Genomic DNA, 22,304 nt, shown 5'->3' with positions numbered 1-22,304 from the left:
GGCTTGCTCTGCGTGAGGCATGACGAATGACACGAGGCTTCTTCTTTCTGGCAGCGTCCCATAATTTTGCAGCAGGTGCTCCTGCCCCGGTCGTGGCAGAGAAAGATTGCCTAGGTTGCTTAGGCTATCCCTACTGACACTACATTTATTCCTGACAAATGGTTCGGGCAGAAAGCGACAAACTAGACCGCTAGAAGCACTATTTATAGTACACTTATTTACCGATTCTGCAGGCAGCATATATTTATTTGGCCAAGCGAGGAAAGATCCCATCAAGTGTAACAATAGTTTAAAAAAATGTATAGTATATGTTTTCAGTTTTGACAGTGTGAAACCATTTAATCATATTATTTGTTGTCATACTCTACTCGAGTAGGAGTCCTTGCCGTAATGAGAAGCAGCTCGTGAATATTCTTTCATGAAGCCTGTTTTGCAAGAGGTACAACTCTCAAAACTACAGGGTGAAACAAGGAGACGGCAGGCTCTTTAAATCGACCGCAAAACTCGGTTTCTTAACCTATCACGCTACGACTTTGTGCAGCGTTGCCCACAGATGGTGCATTTTTTTTTTGTAAAATTTGCAAAGAGCGAACTTACCTGAGAAGAAAGTAAAGAAAGAAAAAGGCTTAGCTCCTATGGAAACGCAGCGACGCCACCGATCTTCAAACAACACGGCGCCGTTTCGCACGGGAGATAAGAGATGGCGCAAGCGGTCGCGACGCCAACTGCCGCCAACGAACGAGCAGACGACGCCGAGAGCCGGCCCTTCAGCAGACAAGGAACTGCAGTACACACTATTGGCTCTCTCCTTTCCCCCCCAACCTCTATTACAACGCTTCTCCTCCTCAAGGAACTGCAGTTCGCTGTTGTTACTGCGCCTGTTTTTGTTTCTGCGACTGTCGCCGCCCGCGGAACGCGCGCCGCTTTTGAGTCGAAAAGATTGTCTGCTAAAGACGCTGGCTCTCGGCGCCGTATGCTCGTTCGTTGGCGGCGTTCGTTGCGCCATCTCTTGTGTCCCGTGCGAAACGGCGCCGTGTTGTTCGAAGACCGGTGACGTCGCTGCGTTTCCATAGGAGCTAAGCCTTTTTCTTTCTTTACTTTTCCCTCAGGTAAGTTCACTCTTTGCAAATTTTACAAAAAAAAAATGCACCATCTGTGGGCAACGCTGCACAAAGTCGTAGCGCAATAGGTTAAGGAACCGAATTTTGCGGTCGATTTAAAGAGCCTACCGTCTTCTTGTTTCACCCTGTAAATGAAAATTTAAAAGGAGCGCCGAAGTGTGCGAATTAACACTATCTACAAACCTTAAAAATTACAACAAAAAATCACAACTGTAAACTTTGCCCATTTGTACCACCAAAAATGTTTAGTATGACCAAATATATATATATATAAATTATTTCACAATCAGAGGTAACTGTAGAAAACGTGCCCTTGTACAAAACACAATTTCAAAATTCGAGGGGGGAAAAAAAGAAAAAGCTTTTCTCTTTCTACTATACTGTCCGAATGGCATTGCTACGAATGAAATGGCTTTTTGAATAGAATGACCATGAGGTTTGTGTTATATTATCTCTCCCCAATTTGCAGCAGGTATTTCACATCCCTTTAGCAAGATATTTACACTAATTCGTACGTTGATTCATAAATGTTTCTTTATTTTGGGATGAAAGGAAAGGGGGGAAACCACTGCGAGTGCGCCACAGGACGGTCATCTCGCATGCGGCGGAATCGCGTTTTTGCTAGCGTTGCAGGGGCTGGCGGTAGTGTGCTGTAGACACGTTTTCTACTCGTTCGTCGTCATTCGCCGAAGAAGTTTTTTTTTTAAACCCTGTGTAAATGGTGAGACCTGCCATTGAGAACACGTGGAAATTTTTACGAAAGCCCAGTGCCGCAGGAAAAAGGCACAACTTGTCGAAAGCAAGTTTCGCCAGACTCGTGGCGTGATCAAAGCTTCCTCGGCACGCCGAAGTGCTGCGTCTCTGTGCCTCCGCACGGTTGGATGCCGATCAAGAATCAATGCCGCGACGAAATTTTGAAGGTATGTTCAAAATATACTCTAATGGATCACATGGCAGCACAAATAGAGCAACGCTGCGGAGCAAGGAAGGTTTTCAAAGGCAAAAGTACAAGACGGTGAGACTGAAAATCTTTGAAACGCGGCCCACATGGTCGTGTGCAGTCTGTTGACCAATCACAATTCCTTAAGGGTTCAAATCAGATCGCCACTTCTGAACAATAGAGCCAGGGGCGACAAAAGTGCACATAAATAAAGATGTTTGTTCTACTGAATTGATTCATAAGCGCCTAGCAAACAAACCAAAAAGGCTCGAGGTACACCTAAGCACTTTTTATGAGTTGTGAATGCGAAAGCAGGCACGTCGTTCTTCCGCTCCCTTATTTCGTCTGCGGCGTACTGGCGTGGACGGCCGAGCGCGCGCTCTTCTCGCCGCGCTGACCTCTGGAGTGAAGCCGCTGCCTCGCTCGGCGGTCAGACGCTTCGTTTTACCGGCGCGCTGGCGGCGCGGACACGCAACGCCATGGGGTGGCGATCGTTGAAACTAACGCGCAGCGGCCAATGGGAGCCTCGTTCCTTGAAGCTATGACGCGCGCCAGCCAATGGGAGCCCTATCCGTCAGATTTCGGCTTCACTGCGTTCCATTGGGAGCGGGGAAACTAGGTGCCGTTTGGCTAGGCTTTGCGCGCGACTTCAAGGCTGGGAGTCATCAGATCGCGGCTTCACTTGGCTCCATTGGAAGCAAGGAGTTTAAGTGCCGTTTACCGTGGCTTCAAAACTGATGACGTCGGCTCGCTCCATGGGACCAGTTAATGCTTTAGCATTAAAAAAAAAAACAAAAAAAAAAAACTCGCCGTCGTCTTTTCTCCCCCTCTGCCGTCGCCTCTGAACACTGGATCCAGCTCGTTTCTGGACCGCGAGTGCCGCAAGTTACGATCAGTGTCGTCAAAGTAAAGTAAAACGCTGCTCCAGAGGCACATACGGCTTCACGCACATTGCGCTTGCAAAACACATGGGTATCCAAGCGCGCGAAGGCAAAGAGACGCAGCAATTCGGCGTGCCAACGAAGCTTTGATCACGCCGCGAGACCGGCGAAACTTGCTTTCGACAAGTTGTGCTTATTTCCTACGGCACTGCGCTTTCGTAAAAATTTCAACGTGTTCTCACCGACAATTCTCACCGCTTTTACAAAAAAAAAAAAAAAAAAGTTTGGCATATGAAGACGAACGAGTAGAAAACGTTTCTTCAGCACGCTGCCAGCTATCCTCTGCAACGCTAGCAAAAACGCCATTTTGCCGCAGGCAAGATGGCCGTACGGTTGACACGTGGACTCATAAATAGACATCAAAACGCTCAAGGACATCCAGTACGTCCAAATGTGGCTAGATGGCACAAGCCGCTGCCCGATTTCAAGGATAAAGCAGTTCAGTCTTCTCACCTGTGACCGTACTAGAGCCGGCTTTGGCACGCAGTTGAGCAAGAGGCGGCAGGGGCTGCCAAGATGTCACGGCTAGAACCTGGCTAGGACAGGCCTGCAGCAGGCAAGTAGCATGCCTGCCTGCGGACCCCCAGACACCTGCAGCAGACAACAAAACAGAGGAAGAAAACATCAGACAACAGTTCGTACGACGGTTTCGGTATGAAAATCCGTGAGCCTGTGCACAAACGAGAGCGGGAAGTCGCATCCTGCTGGCTCCCTTGATCTGCAATGACCTAGACTGAGCTCTTCCGTGTCCCTTTTGTGCCTAATGTGGAATATCTTCTGCGCCCAAGTTCGCTTAAGGACGCTTCTCCTTTCTCCTTCCTAATGGCCCACGTTGTTTCATCCTGAAAACCCTCGAATCTAATTTTCCGCCAGGTGGCGCCAATTATTTGTAGAAGTGGTGGATTGAGACAGCACGCACCAGAAACTGAACAAATTACTCGAAACATCACTATCTTCAAAATGACGCGCCCATGCTTAAAACGTTTCGCATTAAATCGAGCAAAACTAACTAAAAAAAAAAAAAAAAACAGGGCTGTACAGTTTTTTTTTTTAGTATCTTTGACGGGTTTTGGTAAGTTTTCTGTAAACAACACTATTGTTAAATTGACTTAATAGATTAAATTAAACAATATCTTTTCCACTGTTCCGTTCACAGTTTGGGAAACCCGTGAGATCCCGAGCCGAATCAGAACCACAGAATGAGTTCGACTAATAGTCGACATTTTAAAGGGGCGGTGCAACGATTTTATGATTAAAAGAATTTGCATCTCGTAATTTTTACGTTGTTTATCGTGTCCCAGAGGATAGAGAAAACACCTCATTCAATAAAAATGTCGCGATTCCGCTGCATAATCGCAAAGCAAAAGTCGAGCTTTTTCCCCCACCTGCAGCGCCAAGTGGCAGCCGAAGGAACTACGGCGGAAAGATTACGTGACCTCGCTCGGCTCTAAGCTGCAGCGTAGCGCCCGCTAATGTACGCAGAGAAAGGGATGGGAAGCGTCCTCCGAGATAGCACACGGGAAGCTACACGGCACTCCGAATGACGTCACTGGGAGCGCTACCAGGTGTGACCCTGAAGACTGGGAGTGAGTTGAGGGGTGCCCGAAAGGTTAATAGTTACCTTTTTTTTACGCAACAACTAGGACACGCAGGCGAAATCGGTTTTCGGTTCTTTACTTCAGAAGTGTCAGGGGGCAACTTTCAGAAATCTTTGACCGAAGTCCGAAAATCGTTTCACCGCACCTTTAACTACTTCTCCAGCGGAGTGCGAACTGTAGTTATAACTAAACATTGCTACAAATGCATGGCAAGATAACTAAGTAAGTCTGAGCGCCACCGATCAATTAAATGTTTAGACATGGCAGTTTTTTTTTTGTTTTTTTTTAGGCGGCGCCATTTGTTAGTTTTGCAGATCAAGTAGCTCGCACAAATGCCAGAAGTGAGCGCGCATACACGCGTGACATTGACACGAAGGATTTTTGAGTAAGACTAAACAAATAAAAAGAAAAGATAATTATATTTAATTGTTTTTCCTTGCTTTTTAAAAATAATCTTTCAGATTGCAAATCGCCCACGCTTCGTGTTCCTAACGTCCTTGGCAGCTAGAAACGATTTTCTTCCTGACCCATTTTTGGCAGAGAATAAAAACAAAACAAAACAAAAAAACATACGCAATTGTGTAAATCTGAAATTTCAGGAAGTGTATGTATAATCAATACATCTCAGAGCACGTATTTGGCGTAGTGCGTTTTCTTGATATGTTCCGACGCGTGCGCGGAAATAAAACACAAACATTATAAGAAAATAAAAAAAACGAAAATTATTGTTATCTGTTTTTATATCCGTTATTGAAACAAGAATTGAGCGTAAGCGTCGGCCTCGGTTTCAGAGACCGGGAAATGGCGCGTACGAATGAACGCAATGGGACACGTCTCGGGAAAGAGCAGGCGGCGGCGGGCGCCGCCGGCTGACGCCTAACGAGCCACTTCGCCGCAATGCGTGGAAGCGTGCTAGAAAGCCGAACTCGGAAAACGCAGGGCGACGCGCATTGCCGTGATTTAACACCCTGTTTAAACGGTTGAATGGTATGTCTGAAAAAAATATAAAAAAAAGAGAGGAAGTTAAAAGAATAGAGTCACTGCTCCGTTTCCTTCTGCCAATAGAGAGTTTTAGTGTCGCGTATGGGAGCAAACGCAAGCGCTGTACGTTTGTGTTGGCGTTGCGTCGTCAATCCAAGACCGCAGTTTGGTCTACGCGCACGCGTAGTATGGAACACGCAACGCTAACGCAAACGCACAGTGTTTGCGTTCGCTCGCAGACCCAGTACTAAAACCCAATAGCCCACACTAAAAACGGCATTCAGAAATAGCTATTGAGAAAACGCGACATGAAGGTGATATCAAATCCAACATTCGAACTTCCTCGCGCTTTCCAGTGACGTGACGTATCGCATGTTGAAAAACTTGCAGGTCGAGCAGGCAGTATAAAAAGGAAACGCGTCGAGCGTTTTTGTTTGCGTTCTGCTGAACAAGTCCTGGATTTCGCGCCACTCGTTCCGCACCATCGAATTGCTTGTAATCCGTAGGGTACATGTTAGGCTTCCCAAATGGTGAACCTGTACTCGCATCCGTAGTCACTGCGATATAAACTCCCAAGTTAAAAAAAAAAAAAAGCGGCGAGGATTAAATACAAACTTTGCGAAAAAAGAAAATGTATCCTAATGTTTAGGTTACTAATTCAGCCGCCCCTGTTGCTATGTTGAACCAACTCTAAGGCAAATAAGCGAGTCGCTTTTTGAAGCTTTAGGAAGATACAATAAATGTCGTTTGCTGCCCCTGTATCGCAAAGGCACGTCTTGGAGCTTTTCAGGGAGGATAACAAATTCCGTGTAACTTTACGAGTTTAACGAGAGAGAAAAAAAAAAAAAAACGAAAAAAAAAGAGCTAGCGTCAAGTTATTTATTTGCAGATTCCAGCAGAGAGATCATTATTCCCCCATAAACATAATATTATTCCTTCGTTTTAACAAAAATGACCGATCTCTTCAAGAGGCTATAAATTAATCACTGCGCGCACTCTTCGTTTTATCGTCGTAGCGTATGCCGTGCAGACAAACCCAACGTTCGGGTTTCGCAAGGAGTTATTTTTCTTTTCTCTCTGTCTCTCTTTCTCTCTTTGTTTCGCTGACACTTTATCGGCTCGCTTCCTCATTCAAGCAAACGCGCCAAGCATGGCGCCAACACTAAAAACGGCGAGAGAAAAAAAAAGAGAGAAAGAAACGTTTTTTTGGCGATGCCGTCATCGTCGTGGAGCCAGAGCTTTTAAAAGTGAGGCGCGAGCAATCGCGGGGCGCGGGTGTAAAATCGACCCCGTTGGGCAAACGAACCTGCGCTCGCGTTCACGATTCCTCACGACGAATGCAAAAGCTCCAATCACATCCAGTCCCCACAGCCTCCTTTATACTGAAAAAGCCTGGCAGATCGTCACGTGACGAGGCCGCCGAAAATGAAAAGGCAGAGCGCTCTAATGCCCCTGAATAAGAAAGGTATCTTCTCCCTCGTCCTCTGACGCGCACACCTTTTATATTTATGTTTTGCTCTTTTACACCCACGTGTCTCTTTACACGCCTGGGTCGCTCCAAGATAGCAGATGGCCTTACTATACTTTAGTCAGAGCGCAGTCAAAGGCCTGAAAGACACGCAAATACATATACACACAGTCTAAAAGCGCATTGTCACTGTCTACCAGCCGCGAAGGATGTGCTCAAAGAAAGACGATGAAAGCCATGACGTTGCACAATCGGCGTCAGTTGATTGGCGACATGAGCTTATAGCGCGCAGTGCACTCCGACAGCATAGGTATTCCTTCTCGCAGTGCACTCCGACAGCATAGGTATTCCTTCTCCCTTCTCGTCGCTCATGCACACTCTTATTGTTATATTTTGTTCTTTCGCGCTCTCGCGTCGACGGTAGCGCCGCCTGGATCGCTCCAAGATAGCAGGCGGCATTCTTCAAATGATGTCGCTACTTTTCCGTATAAAGGGGCTTTACACAATAGTCATGTAACGGGCGCCCTGCTGCGGCGAGACGCCGAAACACACTTGTCCCAAGCGATGGAAGGTCCGCTCGTGCTTCTCGCGTTCCTCGGGCTACCACTTCTATTCTCGTCGGGTTTGAAAACCATGTTTCGGATCCTTGCCGCTGCAAAAGCTGTGCGCTGAATACCAGACTCCCCGAGAAATGCTCTGTACTACTAGATTATCGCGCTCAAAATCTGTGACCGGGCACTTTATGGCTCCGTCATCGAACTGTCAGGCTTTGTGAGTAGAGAGGAGGCTATGCCCAGTACCATTCCATACTTTAATAAAAAAAAAAAAAAAAAAAAAAAAAAAGTTCAGTGCGTTTATTTATTTATTTTGCAAAGCACTTGGGATAGCCGATCGCCACAGTCTAGGGAACGAGCTCGGTCAAAGATAATGATGGCAATGATAATCACAATGATAATGATAACAATGACACTAGTCACGATGCTCAGTGCACGGCGCTCAGTGTGCCAGTACAGATTGTTGTTTTTTGCGGAGAAGTAGACCCACCACATTTCTTATAGTGCACGCTTGGGGTCCATCATCGAGCACCATGAAATCGTACAAACGAACGACTCGGGCGGCGTGAAGCGCAATCGGTGCAGCTGACAAGGCAACATTGCGAGCTTGTTGTCTGTCGCCAAGTTCACGCAGCATTTTTCGTGTTGAATAGAGAAATACTTTGATTATGGTCGGTGACAGCAAAGCCCTACACAAGGGCTTTGCTGTTCTTGGGAACACACACACAGACACACACACCAAGAATAAACCGATCAATGAGAGAATCAATCAATCAATCGGGGAAAAAAAGGAGCGACAGAGAAAGTGAAAGCTCTCTTTTCATGGACGATATATACTGGCCAAACGGTGCCACAAATCGCCACACATCAAAACAAACGACCAACTTCTCGCTACATAAACGTTCATACAACAAACCCAAGTTTTGACAAACACGGGGAGGTGACGACCGTAGCCGCCACCGTGTTGCATATCTCGAAGCGATTTTATACGCGGACAGTTCATCGAAAAACCTGCAGGTTCCTTCGTGGATTTCGAGCACCGTTCAGGGTCAAATCTTATCCGCAATAACCGGAGCGAACAATAACAGGCAAACGAAACAAAGAAGACAGAAAAAAGCGACGGAGAAAGGGTGATATCTCTTTCCGGGCGGGGGATATGAGGCGCCCATCTCGGCTCGAGAGCCCGACGGGGCTGTCACGGCAGTCCCATTTCCGGCGTGTCCGCGCCCTTATCGACGACAAAACGGACAGGAGCGTTGGGCCGAGAAGAGAGGCATCTCGATGCCGCCTCGGGGTGCTCCGTTTCATCCGACGATGGACCGCATCGGACGCCACGAGCCATCCCAGTCAATCCAGTATACCGTGTGAGCAGACTTGCACATACTCGCGCCTAGTTACTCTTTTCAGTAACGCAGTAACGACCGAGTTACTTTTTGAGAGAGGGAACGACTAACACATTCTCGTTACTTATTGACGAAAGTAAGGAGAAAACGTTACGTAAATAAGTGCACAAGGTACGTCAGTATAACCACAGCTATCCCCGGATGAATGAAACTACTAACGACGACAAATTTGGGAATTGGATTCTGTTCATTCGGAGTAAGGAAAAAAACTAATTGTTACTTTCAAGCGGATGTAACGCGTTCCTTTTGAATCGCAGTAACCACCAGCGTGCTTAGTTCTACTCTTTGAGAGAGCAACGAGTAACGGTATTTGGGAACTTTGTTTCGGTAACGTGTCCGCGTATGAGTGTCACGTGATCAATTTGATAGGAGCGCAGCGACGTGGAGATGTTCACAGCGCTGGGATCTGGCTGGGAAAGCTCGTAGCGTTCTCTGCGGTCCATCGCAAGGTGAAAGGGAGTATAGTGTGCCGCGTGACTCCTCAGGGAGATGTGGCCATTGTGGGGAGCTCGTACGCGAAGGACGGTTTTCAGCCTCCACCGCAATCGGTCTGCTTCTACTCGATCACTGCAGCTTGGCAAACGGCGAAAGCTACCGCTCCAGCGAGCCGTTCGGAGCACGTGACACCGTATATCGTCGGAGTGTACAGTGTACTGCCGACGACTGTCACGTGGCTTCGCTCTGCCGCTCTGATTGGCTGGAATGGGGCGTGTAACGCTCGCTTTTTGCCAAATTATCGGGTTGGGGACGGCGTTAGCCCGCGGACATGACGAGACATCACAAGCCGGACAACAAAAAACATGAGGGAAAAAAAAACAAAACAAGACTTCTCGGGCGTTGTTTCTTCTACTGGCAAGCAGCAAGCGTCAGACTGGCGGCTGAGGCGGAGTCCGAATTTTTGTGGCCGGTTTTTTTGTTTATCGGTGTTTTCAGTATGAAGAGAAGAAAAAAAAAAATGTATAAAACGTGTCGTTAGCAATTGTTCGGATGGCGCGGCGATCAATGTGGCCCGCTTCGTGGTGGGGGCGTGCATATGCAAAACAAGTTCAGCGCCATCAGATGCTATCTCTCCGCCGGAAAGGATTTCGTGCACGGCGCCGGACCACACAAATGAGCTCGCTTCCTCCCCTTCTCCTTTATCAGTCGTTTTCTGGCTGAGTGAAGCCGGCTTCGGAGGGAGCAACGTATTGGGTTTCAGATTGACCGGCCAGCATAAGAAAACATACTTTGAGCTCTTGCGTTTATTTGTATGCAGCGGCAATTGACGGAGCGGGAGGACGATAGCTCTATCACGATGTATGCAGACGCAAGAAGACATTAATGAGTTTCAGTAGGAAGAACAGCTGCGTCACTAACACCCATAAAACAGCAAAGACGCGAAATTACTAAAGTGCCTCCCTTCGTATGCCGGTGCAACTCTGAAACCAAGCTAAATCCGAACGTTTTCTTTTTATCGTATCCTCTGACCTGAAGGGCACAGATTTTCGATGCTCACGGTATTCCGAGCCTTTCAGCTGTGCAGCACGTGCGATCAGGCGCCGATTTGAAAGAGATAAATATAAACACGGACATTTAATGTAGGTCAAAACGGATAAATGTAGTATCACGTTTATTCTACTAAGCCATAATCGGCATTTATTATACGCAGTCACGACTGTAACGACTATTAAGGGATAGGGGAAAAAAAAAACGTGGACGAACAGATGGTGCATAAATAGAGGCGAAATAACGACAGTATATAGGGAACATTAGAAATGAATCAAATCTTCACTCGCTTCAAGAGTCGCTGGTCTCCAGAAGAGGAACGGTACCACGACAGCAGTGGCTATCTCATGCAGTGTACGAGATGCAACGACCATATGATAAGAAAAAGGAAACGTCGAACAGGCGATTTCATTTTTCGGTGCTATATAATACGCGCTGCTCCCATCTTGTGAACATATGTTCCACGTCCAGGTGCTGATGATTCCAACATGTTTCAGTTTCACAGACGCGTGCAATAATCAAACGCATGCGCAAGACAAGGCACAACAACCACCGATCGCTCGCTTAATGGCTCGCTCGCAATGCATCCTCCTCGATAACGTACGAAAAGACGATCGCTGCCTCCGTACTTTTTTTTTTCTTCTTCCCAGGCGGCTGCCCAGACATCAGCACCTAAGGATTCCTCCTCAGAAAAGTCTAGAAGGCTGCCGGCGAATGTTTCCCACGCCAATATCGCGCTTCGCCAACCATGTCGCGAAGTATTACCACTCCAAAAATGCAGCGCAACCAGCGCGACAAACACTAACTTTTTTCTCTTACTTATTTTTCCCGCCAATATAACGCGCGAAATCCTCTTTTGGGCGATACGAACGATCTTCGGCACGATCGCTTTTGCCTTGCCAGTTGCAACTGGCAACGCGAAAGCGTGAATCCGCGGCCACGCTGCCAAATACGCCATACAAAAGACAGCCCTGCACACACTGTCTGCGGCCTGCTTCTTCGTCGCATGATGACGGTCACATTGGCCATATAAAAACCGCCTTCAGACGTGTTCGAAACATGCGTATGCATGAAGCAAGCACGCATCAAAGATGCTTCAGTCAAGTCCGCATACAATTTTGTCATAAAAAAAAAAAGCAGCGCGACTTTGGCTTATCTAACAACGCGTACATCCGACACATGTCTCCGAGTAGCGTTTGTTGGTAGTCTCTTCAGTGGGACCCCAAAAACAGGTGAGCCGAACACCAACGATGACGACGGTACAAACTGAATTGTCAAACCGAGGAGTCGCCTCGTGCACGCAACCGGTTTTGGTAAAAGCGCGCGCACAACCCACGACGAGCAGAGCGAGGGCGCACTGCCCACAAAGCAAAGGGGGGCGGGAGACGCGGCGTCCGCCCTCGTCGGCAACAATGGACTCGAGGCAAAATGACCGCGACAAACTGGTTTCAAGGTGTGTACGCTCGCCGCTGGTAAAGGGACTGTGACGGGATCCTCGTCAGTCGCGATCTGTTTGTTCACCGTCCACACTGGGGTATACGGACAGTGTACGTTCACTGTCTCGCTGCAGTGGCCGAATGTTTTATTCATTTTACTTAGAACGTAATGCGGCTCTTTTAAACATGTTCATGCAGGCGTAAATCATTAAATTGCAAGAAAAAAAAAAACTATCGTGAGTACTTCAATTTCAGAGAGCAAGCATTTGGCTCAAAATGGTTTTGCCCCGATTTTGATTCGCTGCGTTTCAAACCTGCGGCGATATACGGGTATCGGCGTAAGCGAGCTTCCAGACGTCTGACCTTCTTCGAGGAAGCGATGGAAGAATGCGGTGTTGATGAACGTCGAAACATGCCCAATCTTCGGTTCACGCGGTATATAGCGTTCAGAGCGACCATGGGCAACACACCGATACGACAGTAAGAACAGAGTCACCGAGACGACATGGCGCCAGCCGCCGACGACGTGTAATCATGGAAGCTACAAGTGTGGGGGAGCAGACATCGCGAAAGGACCCGTTCCGGCCAGTTCAGTGTTTTCCCGCTAGGTGCCGTCCGTTTTGCCGGAGTCGCGAATAGACAAACTATGCGCTCCCAGCTAAGTTCGTACAACCTATTTTAAAACATTTCAAAATAATTTACAAGTTTTAAGAGTAACTCGTTACGGTTACTTAAAAAATAGTTACTTTATTCAAACACACAAAACCATAAAGATAAATAGAAAACACTTTCTCACCCAAGTTTATTCGAAGAAAAGTGCGCGTATTACAATAAGTGAAAGTGTGCATGCGAGCTGGGGCCCTAATCTGGACACTTGGCGAAAAAGACGGCGAGAAATCCGCGGCGGCCGTGATTGGCCAACGGCACACTTGACCTCGGCGCCGGCCAATCAGAGCCGTCGGATTTCTCGCTGACGTTTTCGCCAAGTGTCCAGATTAGGGCCCCTAGCCAAGAAACAACGTAACGTAAACCCTGGAACGCGCAGAAATGAAATAACGGGCAGGACGACACAAACTCGTGTCGTTTTGTCCGTTATTTTATTTCTTCGTGCCTCAAGGTTGAGATATTAAGTATTAATTCGAAGGCAACGTTACTAGAACCTAAAACCACTCAGTTGGGAAATTTCCATAGAACATGCTCTAAAAAATTGGCACCGCTCCGTACTCGAGAACCGAGCTAATGGCGATCGTAACGCCGCCATTTCTCCGGCAGCGGCCACTCGAGGAACTGCACGTGACTTGTATTCTGGTTTTAATAGGCCATTTTTGCGCCGAAACAGATACGGTGGAAGGGGTTTCAGGAATGCCACCCCCGTCTCCCAAGCGGACGCACCGGGAATCACTACCGAAGTTAGGTCGGGATGCGCTACCTGAAATCACTGCTGAGACGTGGTTGTATAAAAAGAATATTAATTGTGCCACAAAACCCTGCAAACTAAAGATTTTACGGAACATTACGCGCCACTCATTTTGTACTAAACTCCAATAAAAGCTACTACAAAAAAAAAAAGTGTTTTTCTTTTCTGTTTGTTTTTACGCAAAAACATGCTTTCTAAAAGCTCGAGGTGACCACAGTACAGACAAATGATAAAGAGTGGTGCTGTTGTCGTATTTAGCTCGGTCTCGGTGGACGCCAGCGACCCTGGTTTCAACGGCGAGTTTCCCAACTGATAGTTCTAATAACGTTGATTCGAGGCTATTTATAGGCAGTGTAGTAACTCGTGAGAAACTACGTCTCCACAACTTTGCGCCAAGGCGAATATGACACTCGAAACGGTCAAAACATATAATTCGGACAGTGCAAGAAATGGCTAGATATTGTACTCGTTCAATGAGATCTTAATCTTCAGGAAACTGCGTAAAGTAACAATAAAAGTAACATCACGTTACTTCAAAAGAAGTAAGAGATTTACATTTAAGGCTGCGGTACCACGGCGGCCATCTTGAACAAAACATTAGTTGAACCACCAGGGCGGCGTTGGCTGTCCGTGTGAGCAAATGCTGCAAAACCTGCGCGCCAATTTCGAAACCCTTTTTCCCGTCGCTTGCGACCTTGAGTTTCCTTCTCCACTCTTACGCCCCTCCTTTCACGTGTTCACCCTCTGGCGCGTCGCGCCCACGTTCATTGTTGGGAGGACAATGTACCGGATAATCCCCAACTTGAGGCCCCCTGCCAAAATTGTCCGGCTGCCAAGTGATTTGAGCGAGATGGGGTTTTGAAGCGGTATGGAAAAGTGGGACCGTCAATTTTGAACTATGCTTTTTCGATACTGCATAAGTTGTGTACGGGGCTGTACACAACTTATGCAGGACGTAACTGTATACAATGCTTGGGTTGCAGGAGCACTCGCGCGTAGAAATGGTAGGACGCGCTTTCTAAAATCACACGCCTACATTCCGCAGCGTTGCAATCCTACGAGTAAAAAAGAGTACATCTTCGGACAGTGCGTGGGTTCATGAGCGTAACAGTATAGTACATCTGAGCGGGTCCTGGATGCCGGCCGTACGAAAGACACACCTCGCGCTTCCTGTCACCACTGCCTATGCTTGCACGCGCAGCCGATTGGCGGTCCTTTCTTTATTTTGTTTCGTTGCTCTTTTGAAAATACTGAAACTAATATTTTCTCAGGCCCTGCTCATCGTACCTCTGCACTACAGTTGTGTAAACACATTGTGATGTAATTTGAGATATGGGACGGAGTGTCTACATTTTTATTTCGTGTGTAATGCCGGCATAATATTCCTTTGCTGCGAGAGGGTCAAAATAATGGTAGGGTCGGCAGCAAAAACTATTTCAATGACCGAATTATGATCAAACACCAGTAAGAACATAAAAAAGAAATCACATGGGGACAATAAAAAGATTGCTACAAGAGGATGGTGCGAGGGGCACAAACAATATTCGGAGTGACGTTGAGGGAACGCGACAAGCCAGATCTTTCCTGATGGCAGCCGTAAAAGGAAGCGAGGTAAACGTTGATCTTGTGCCTCGTTTTGATCGGCTTTGCACGGAAACTCGTCGACTACCGACTATCTTGTCAGTGGTGAACATAGTAAACATGAACTGGATGATTTTTTTTGTTGTTTTTGTTTCTGTAGCTAAATGAGAGTATGGAAATATGAGACGTCCGCTGACGCTTGCGTCGGCTAACGGAACCTCAATCGCCGATCGCGGCCGATGTCATGGGCGTATACAAATACATCAAGTTGTCTGGGCGGGAGCAGTTGAAGCGCCGCACTTTTTTGGCCGGTCAGTAGAGACTCCGCGAATTCTGACTCGAGGCTACTCTGTGCGGAGGGAGCCGCTACTGAACACGACCAATCGGAAACCAAGGATGGCTGAAATTTCCTAATTGCCATTAGATTTGCAAATTCGTTCTTCCCGTCGTAGTAAATTCGTCCGAATCGCTACTCAATATTTACTAATCGATTATTTGGATGAAAATATATTTCAAAATTCGTACGTGGCCCACCAAATGGCAATAAAATTGGTATAGGATTTCAAACCTATATAGTGTCACCCTAATTTACAAACTTGTTTCACTAGAAATTAGAGTTCACGCGCAAGCGAGCTGGTGGAAGCCTATACTAAAAAGGCCAGAAACGGGAGAAACAAAAAATAAATAAATAAGAGCGGGATAAGCGCAACACAGTCTCAAATCACAGCTGAAAATGGTTACTTGGTAACTGTAAATGTCCAGACATTGTATTAGTAAAATGTATATATATATATATATATATATATATATATATATATATATATATATATATAAAAAGTCAAAAATGCGTACTGTCGGAGTTACTAATTCGAAGTTTATTCCGACGTTTCGAGCGGGGACCGTTCTTCATTAGGTGATGAAGAGTGGTCCCCGCTCGAAACGTCGTAGTAAACTTCGAATTAGTAACTCCGACAGTACGCATTTTTGCCTTTGTATACATATACATATATATATATATATAGAGAGAGAGAGAGAGAGATAGGGAGATAGATATTTTTCACTATTTGCTGACGGCCGAAACTAACTATGCAACACAATTTTCGCTAAAGGCTACCGTTATTTACAAAATATGACGAGCGTAGTTATTATATCTGCAATAATTTGATAGCAGAAACGTAATTCGATCAAGCTACTTGATGAGTTGGCGTTCAATGAAGCGGTGTTCAATGAAATGTCCACTATTCGATGAAACGCCAATCAATAAAACAGAGCTTCATCGGACGAAGATGCCTAGCTGTTGTGATCCGCAATATTTCGCGCAAAAAAGAAAGAAAACAGAATAAACAACAAGTAAAACCACAGAGCTGCCCCGCCTCATATCACCCTGCAGTTGGAGCTCGACCGACACATTGCGCCGATCAAGCATCACCAACAGCTCAACACCTAAACGCCACGGCGTTCACTATCTTTGTTTGGGTGATTCCACCCACTAATATAACAACTCATACAATGCGCCGTGATAAAGTGCTTTTTGTCTTTGTGTATGTGTTTTCGTGACATCTAACCTCTGTTTGCGCTCTAAGAATGAAACCATGTATACTAAAACATCGATAGTGGTCTCTATTTTTAGCAACGCTCGCACACGTCTTGTCTTTGACGCAGTGGCATTCTCATCTCCCATACACGGACAATTGGACCAAATAGGTTGGTCGGCCTTCACTCATTAGCTGCGGAACGTTTTGACCGTGACGTATGTATAATTCAAAGAAGCACCGACAGGCGGGTGCTCCTTTGAAAACAAATCATGCTCGCGTACTGATATTTAGCGGCTATAGAATAGTCCGTGGGTATTTATTTCTAGGCCAACTCATCGGCGTCAGTCGGTACAGGCGCTGGAGGCGTGATGAAAATGCTGGCAGATGTCGGCTTGACGAGCCCCACACTCTCCCCTTATCGCAGATGGCAAATAAACCAACAACAATATTTGTCGACGGGCAATTGATTGAAGAGGCCAATCGGTAGTAGGATGACTCGACAAAGGGTAATTCATCAAAAATTCCAACTCGTTGACAATTGTCTGTGAGGCCATTCAGTTTCCACACTGCACTCATCTTCTGTGTTAGAACACATACACATGTTAGACATTTTAATATAAGCAAGTTTCGGGCACCGGATATTTTTTTGAAAAGCTGTTTCACCGAATTTCGCATCTCCTGGCTCGTCGAATTTTGATATGAAATCATAATATAATTATTATACTTGTCACTTCTTCAATTAGAAATGGTTACAGATAATTATAAAATAAAAGTAGGCTTTCGCAAAAATTATGTCGATTATAGGCTATGCCAACGTAGCCGAACAGTAAAAAAAATGTTATGAGGGTGTTTTTGTTAGGGTTCAGGAAAGACAAAGGCGATTCTTCAAATGAGCACTGGTCACACAGGCCGACTGGTAACATAATTAAAATAAAAGCACTGACTTCACAGAACAGGAAAAAACAATTTCATTAGACGTTTCGCCTCCCTTGCGGGAGGCATCTTCAGTAGTTACACAACAATGCCTGAGTAAGCTTCGTGGAGAGGGCCGCGTTTTTTGTTACACACGGATGTGTGTGTCTCTGCGAACCAACCACGATTCTAGGAGTTTTCGGGACCCCCATCTGTCCTCCGTCGCCAAGGTCGTCGCGGCCGGGAAGTCAAAATAAGGCCCCATTGTCCACACATAGTACACCGGTTCAGACTTCAGTCGGGTCGCGTGGGATGCGCACGTGACGTCACGCTTATGTTTAGAAAGCAAATGCAAAGTTCAACCTCAAGTCAACGCTATTTATCACGAATGTCCGTGCTCCGTGGAGAGGGCCGCGGTTTTTCTTACACACGGATGTACCTCTGAGAACAAACACGATTTTAGGAGATTTTCGGGACCCCCATCTTTGTCATAGGGTGACTCGTTTATCGGACTGTTCGTCGCAGTGAGAGTACAGGGAAGGATAATAATTCATACCCTATATCGTACAGAAGAGAAGAATATTTAAAAAAAAAGAAAACGAAGCGAAAATTTCGATTTCCTTTCTTGTGGACAGGGCATTGTAGGTGAACGTGGCTTCCTTGTTTGATTCGCCAAAGTATCAACAAAGCGGCATTTTACGATCGAGCGAGCACCGTCGCAAACACTGCCCAAAATAATTTTATAGGGAGTTTCACGGCTTTCCACTGCGACATAAGCACGTGGATAGAAAAACAAATATTGACAACAATAAATGTCGAATATTTTTGGCACGCTCACACCTGCTTTTTCTTCATAATTTGATGACTCATATGCTGATTTTGGTTGCGGAACCGTACTTCTGACCGGCAATTTTATTGCGTACGCGAAGCTAGCTTTTGCGTGCGATCCACTAAAGTTAATTATTTTGGGGTGTCCTAGTTGGTTGAAGCGGTGCGCGTTATTTTTCGATCTCTGTCCGAATGATACGAAGTTTCACGTTTTCACCCTGTGAGTGAAGTGAGTTGGTCAGTGCTGGCATTGAAGGCTAACTTCGAACTCTAATTTGGAAATAATGTCTCTGTTGCTGCATCGCGGACAAAGATATATATGCTCTTATCACCGTAGCAAAATAATGTGGCAGGATTTGTGCTCTTGTTATGATCGTGTACCATTGTAGTCGACGTCATCCCAGCACGGCGTATCGTTTTTGTATTCTGTTCAGCCCTGCAAACCAGACTTAGGAAAAAAATGAAAGTTTGCACCTTGTTTGTTCAATTTTTTGTTATACTGCAGAAACACATTGAACCCCGTGTTTTTGAAGGCACGGTAGACGGTGGTGACGGTGAGGTGACCGACCCCCATGTCCGCCGGCGTCTCGCTCGACCTCCTCGGAGGACAGGTCGTTTTTACTGGTGACTGGTGCATACGTGGAGCAACTCCGCGCGCATTGCGTTCTTCATCTCAGAGAACGCAATACATGACTCAGCTCTATCTCGTCATCGCTCCAAAATGACAAGTGGAATTCGCAACTGTAGTCGGTGACAGGTCAAGAACGAAGTGGGAGGTCCTCCCACCCTGTTCCACTTCAGCGGAGCGAACGGGGGAGAGGAGGTCGCCCCCTCTCCAGCGTTCGCAAATGGCAAATTTTAGTTTATTAGGCCACTAACTGTCAATTTACGCTCGTTCCTTTACGTCCGCCGCGGCCGATAATGTTATCCCCGGGAATACCAAAAGTATAATTTCTTTCAGCAAAAAAACAACAACAAAGAAACAAAAATAAAACATAATAATAAAACGCCCGCTATATCACAGCTTTGACAGCGCTTCACGTGCGTGAGGTTCGATGACCGACAGAGACCCACCACTGGCCGTGCTCCCGAAGCGGGGAAGTGCAATTTATGGAGACCGATCATATTATCAGAAAGGTGCAGACTAGGGAGCCTTCATGTGCGCGAAGCGCACATGGAGGCACTCTAATGCAGGCAATCCAGGAAAAGTATTCTTGCAACTATGAGGTTCCAGTTGTACTTACACATGCATTATCGTCAAATTTGACGGAGTTCCTTCGAACACTGAAGAGTTGTCAAGAGTGAAGATTATAAAGGAGAATATCAGCAGGAAACTATTGTCTGTTTACTGAAAACAAAACAAGCATCAGAAAAACGCATTTGGGCGGCCGGGGCGGCCAGAAGCACGGACTGCGCGCACCCAGCGTGGAACCAGCGAATGAGAGGGCACTCCCAGCAATCTGTTTTCAGAGCCACGGTATGCCGGCTGCTGGCCAAATGTCCACTTTAATTCTATTACGGCTTTCGAAACGTAAATCCACGCTCGAGAATTTTTAACAATATCACGCGAGCGCCGACCGGCCTTTAGATCAGCGCATCGTCACGGCGCGAAGTAGCGATATCAATGACAGTACGGGCGTGCGCAGAAGAAACGCGCCGAAGTCGGCGTCGGCTGCTAAGCTGTTTCCCCAATCACGACCCACCCCTGGCGCGACGCCCACCGCTTTCTCCGCCCCATAAGCAGGGGACCTAGTAATCAAAGCGACACACACGGTACGCAAACACGAACAGCAGCCAGTAGGAAGGACACCGACACGAGCTTAGTCAGCGAACGAAAAGACAGACACAAACTTCACTCTAGGCAAACAGAGCAGGGGTTGTTACAAGGATGAGAGGCGTGCGCAGACGGAGGTAAGCAGTGCACAATAAATACGCCAAAACTCGCAGCAACCGAAGAACCACGCAGCAAACACGTACGTGCACACGCACCAGAAGCACGTGCGTCACGCTGCGTATCTACGCGGAACTGGCGATTTTGGCATTTCGGTAATTTGAAACTTCGATATCGATTGCGTGAACAATTTATTCAGCAAACTGAACCGGTGGAGCCTCGCATAAAAAAAAAAAATCGTTTGGCAATATGAAAGCGACTGAAATTCTTCCTTAAAGCTATATTAGCAGAAAGTACCGTGTTATAAAGGACCTCACGAGTTTCGACCAAGTTTTCCAGCACGTTATTTTGCAAGAAACGGAAGAAGACAAGTGTACAACCAGTTTCCGAAGCTGGCAACCACAGCTGGAATCAGCGCCATCCTCGGCAGTTTCCTGAACCTCGCGTAGTCACATTTCAGCCACCGCCACATAGAGGGCGCAACCAGACATCCAATTTGTATTTTCTGTATGTTTTATGATTTTTTAAATAAATAGGCTCGATTAACCAAAATGTGGGCTAGTAATGAGGACCTGGGGCAGTAAACTCTATTTTGTACTAAAAATATCTGCCTAAATGTCTGCCAAAAGGGGTCAAACTACTCGTTTTTGACTATCAACAAATACGTGATTTCACCTATATTCAAACTTTTTTTATGGAAAATCAAAAGTGAAATTTAGAAAAAGGGCCTCGCTTTGCAAAGCAGAATATGTTTTTCTTTGCGGGCCTACAATTTTATTCATGTGTGCCAATCCCTAAGCGCTGTACCACTGTACTACCAAATGAAGTTTGCCAAAATTAACTGTTTTTGTCACTTTTCACGTGAGCATTCCGAAAAAAGTTTAAGCCATATTACAATGAAATTTAGTGTAACTCTTTCGACCATAATTACAAACTGATGTAAAAAGTTTCAAATAAGAGGACCGAGTAGGCGCCCAAAACTTCGCGACTGAAGTGCTTCCGCGAAGTCAATTTTTCTAAAGTAAATATCTGTCAAAATAAAATAAAAAAAACAAAAAAAGGGCCTCCGTTGACAATGAACGCACTCTTCTTCTATAGCATTCTAAAATTTGAAAGAAATTGCTCCAATATTGCACCCTGTACAACTGTACTACGAAACCATGTTTTGCCGAAAAGGTCAATGTTCGCGGGTGCCCTCTGAATTAGGTTTCTGTACTAAGAAAACAAATCCTACATCAGATAAAAGATAATGTTGTGCACTACAAGGTGATATATAACACATAATTTTAGCGAGCTTGAACACGCCACGATCGCATTTCGAGAACGTGCGGAAAGCGTCATATGTCATGGCCGCCGTGGGACCGCAGCCTTAAAAGCCACACTTTGAAAAAAGTAGCGATTACGGTTAAAACATGCAGTAACGCGTTAGAACAAATCGCCTTCTTCACGCTGCCACCTTTGTCTGCTGGGCTGTGGAACGCCTTCTGAGCTAGCGCTGTTGCTTTGTTCTGCGGGATATCAGACACTACGTATGCTTCCACAGCTCAGTGACTCGGCATTTTTGGCCCGGATGATAAGCGATACAAAGGTCTATAGGGGCCGGTAGAGCACACAACTTGTGAAGGTCAGGAGTGAGCCGCGGCTTTAGTTCCGAGACTATCCAGGAGGCAGCGCGAGCGGCGACGTGCCAATAATTTACGTCACACGAGGACATCTTATAGGACAACTTTTGCAGAGCAATCCATCACGCCCAACCCCCCTCTTCTCTTTTACCTTTTTTTTTTCTTTTTTCTTATCCAACGTGGTGACACCAGCAGCCTTTTTGAATATCAAATTTCGCAAGTATGAGAGGAGCGGCTTATACGGGAAAAGACGCACGTCCCACTGCGAGTTATGAAACGTGGGCGCAGGCAGACCTTTCAAAAAGACGACGTGCCTCGTTACATAATGCGGGGGGATCAAAATAATGGGCACAGCCTCGTGCACTAGCCGTTATATAAGTCATGCCAGGATTGACGTCGTTAATCTAGGAGTATATACGTCCCGTATATTAATCCGTCAATTCACGTTCTGTAAGGCGGTGAAACAATCAAGGTCGGGGAGCGCTGGACGGCTGACAAATGACCTAGTTTTTCACTTTACGAGGAACACAGCCCGGACTGGCCGCAGGGCCCATTCGCACAGCAAGCCATATAAAAAACCGGTGCGCGGGC

At 46.3% G+C, this 22,304-nt stretch overlaps 1 protein-coding gene across 6 annotated transcripts in view; it reads right to left on the bottom strand.

Annotated features, from left to right (window-relative positions):
* The window catches only part of LOC8040950 (transmembrane protein 198), a 132,152-nt gene that overhangs the window by 10,564 nt on the left and 99,284 nt on the right, over window positions 1-22,304 (bottom strand). For all 6 annotated transcript variants that reach the window (XM_042294370.1, XM_042294368.1, XM_042294372.1 and 3 more), the window contains exon 2: window positions 3,456-3,593. The gene's annotated coding sequence lies outside the window, so the exon portion shown is untranslated. The remainder of the gene's footprint in view (window positions 1-3,455; window positions 3,594-22,304) is intronic.

Source organism: Ixodes scapularis, unplaced genomic scaffold, assembly GCF_016920785.2.
Source record: "Ixodes scapularis isolate PalLabHiFi unplaced genomic scaffold, ASM1692078v2 PGA_scaffold5__190_contigs__length_132052651, whole genome shotgun sequence".
Taxonomy (NCBI): Eukaryota; Metazoa; Arthropoda; class Arachnida; order Ixodida; family Ixodidae; genus Ixodes; species Ixodes scapularis.
Note: the sequence above shows the minus strand (reverse complement) of the source record. Positions and strands in the feature narration are given on the sequence as shown.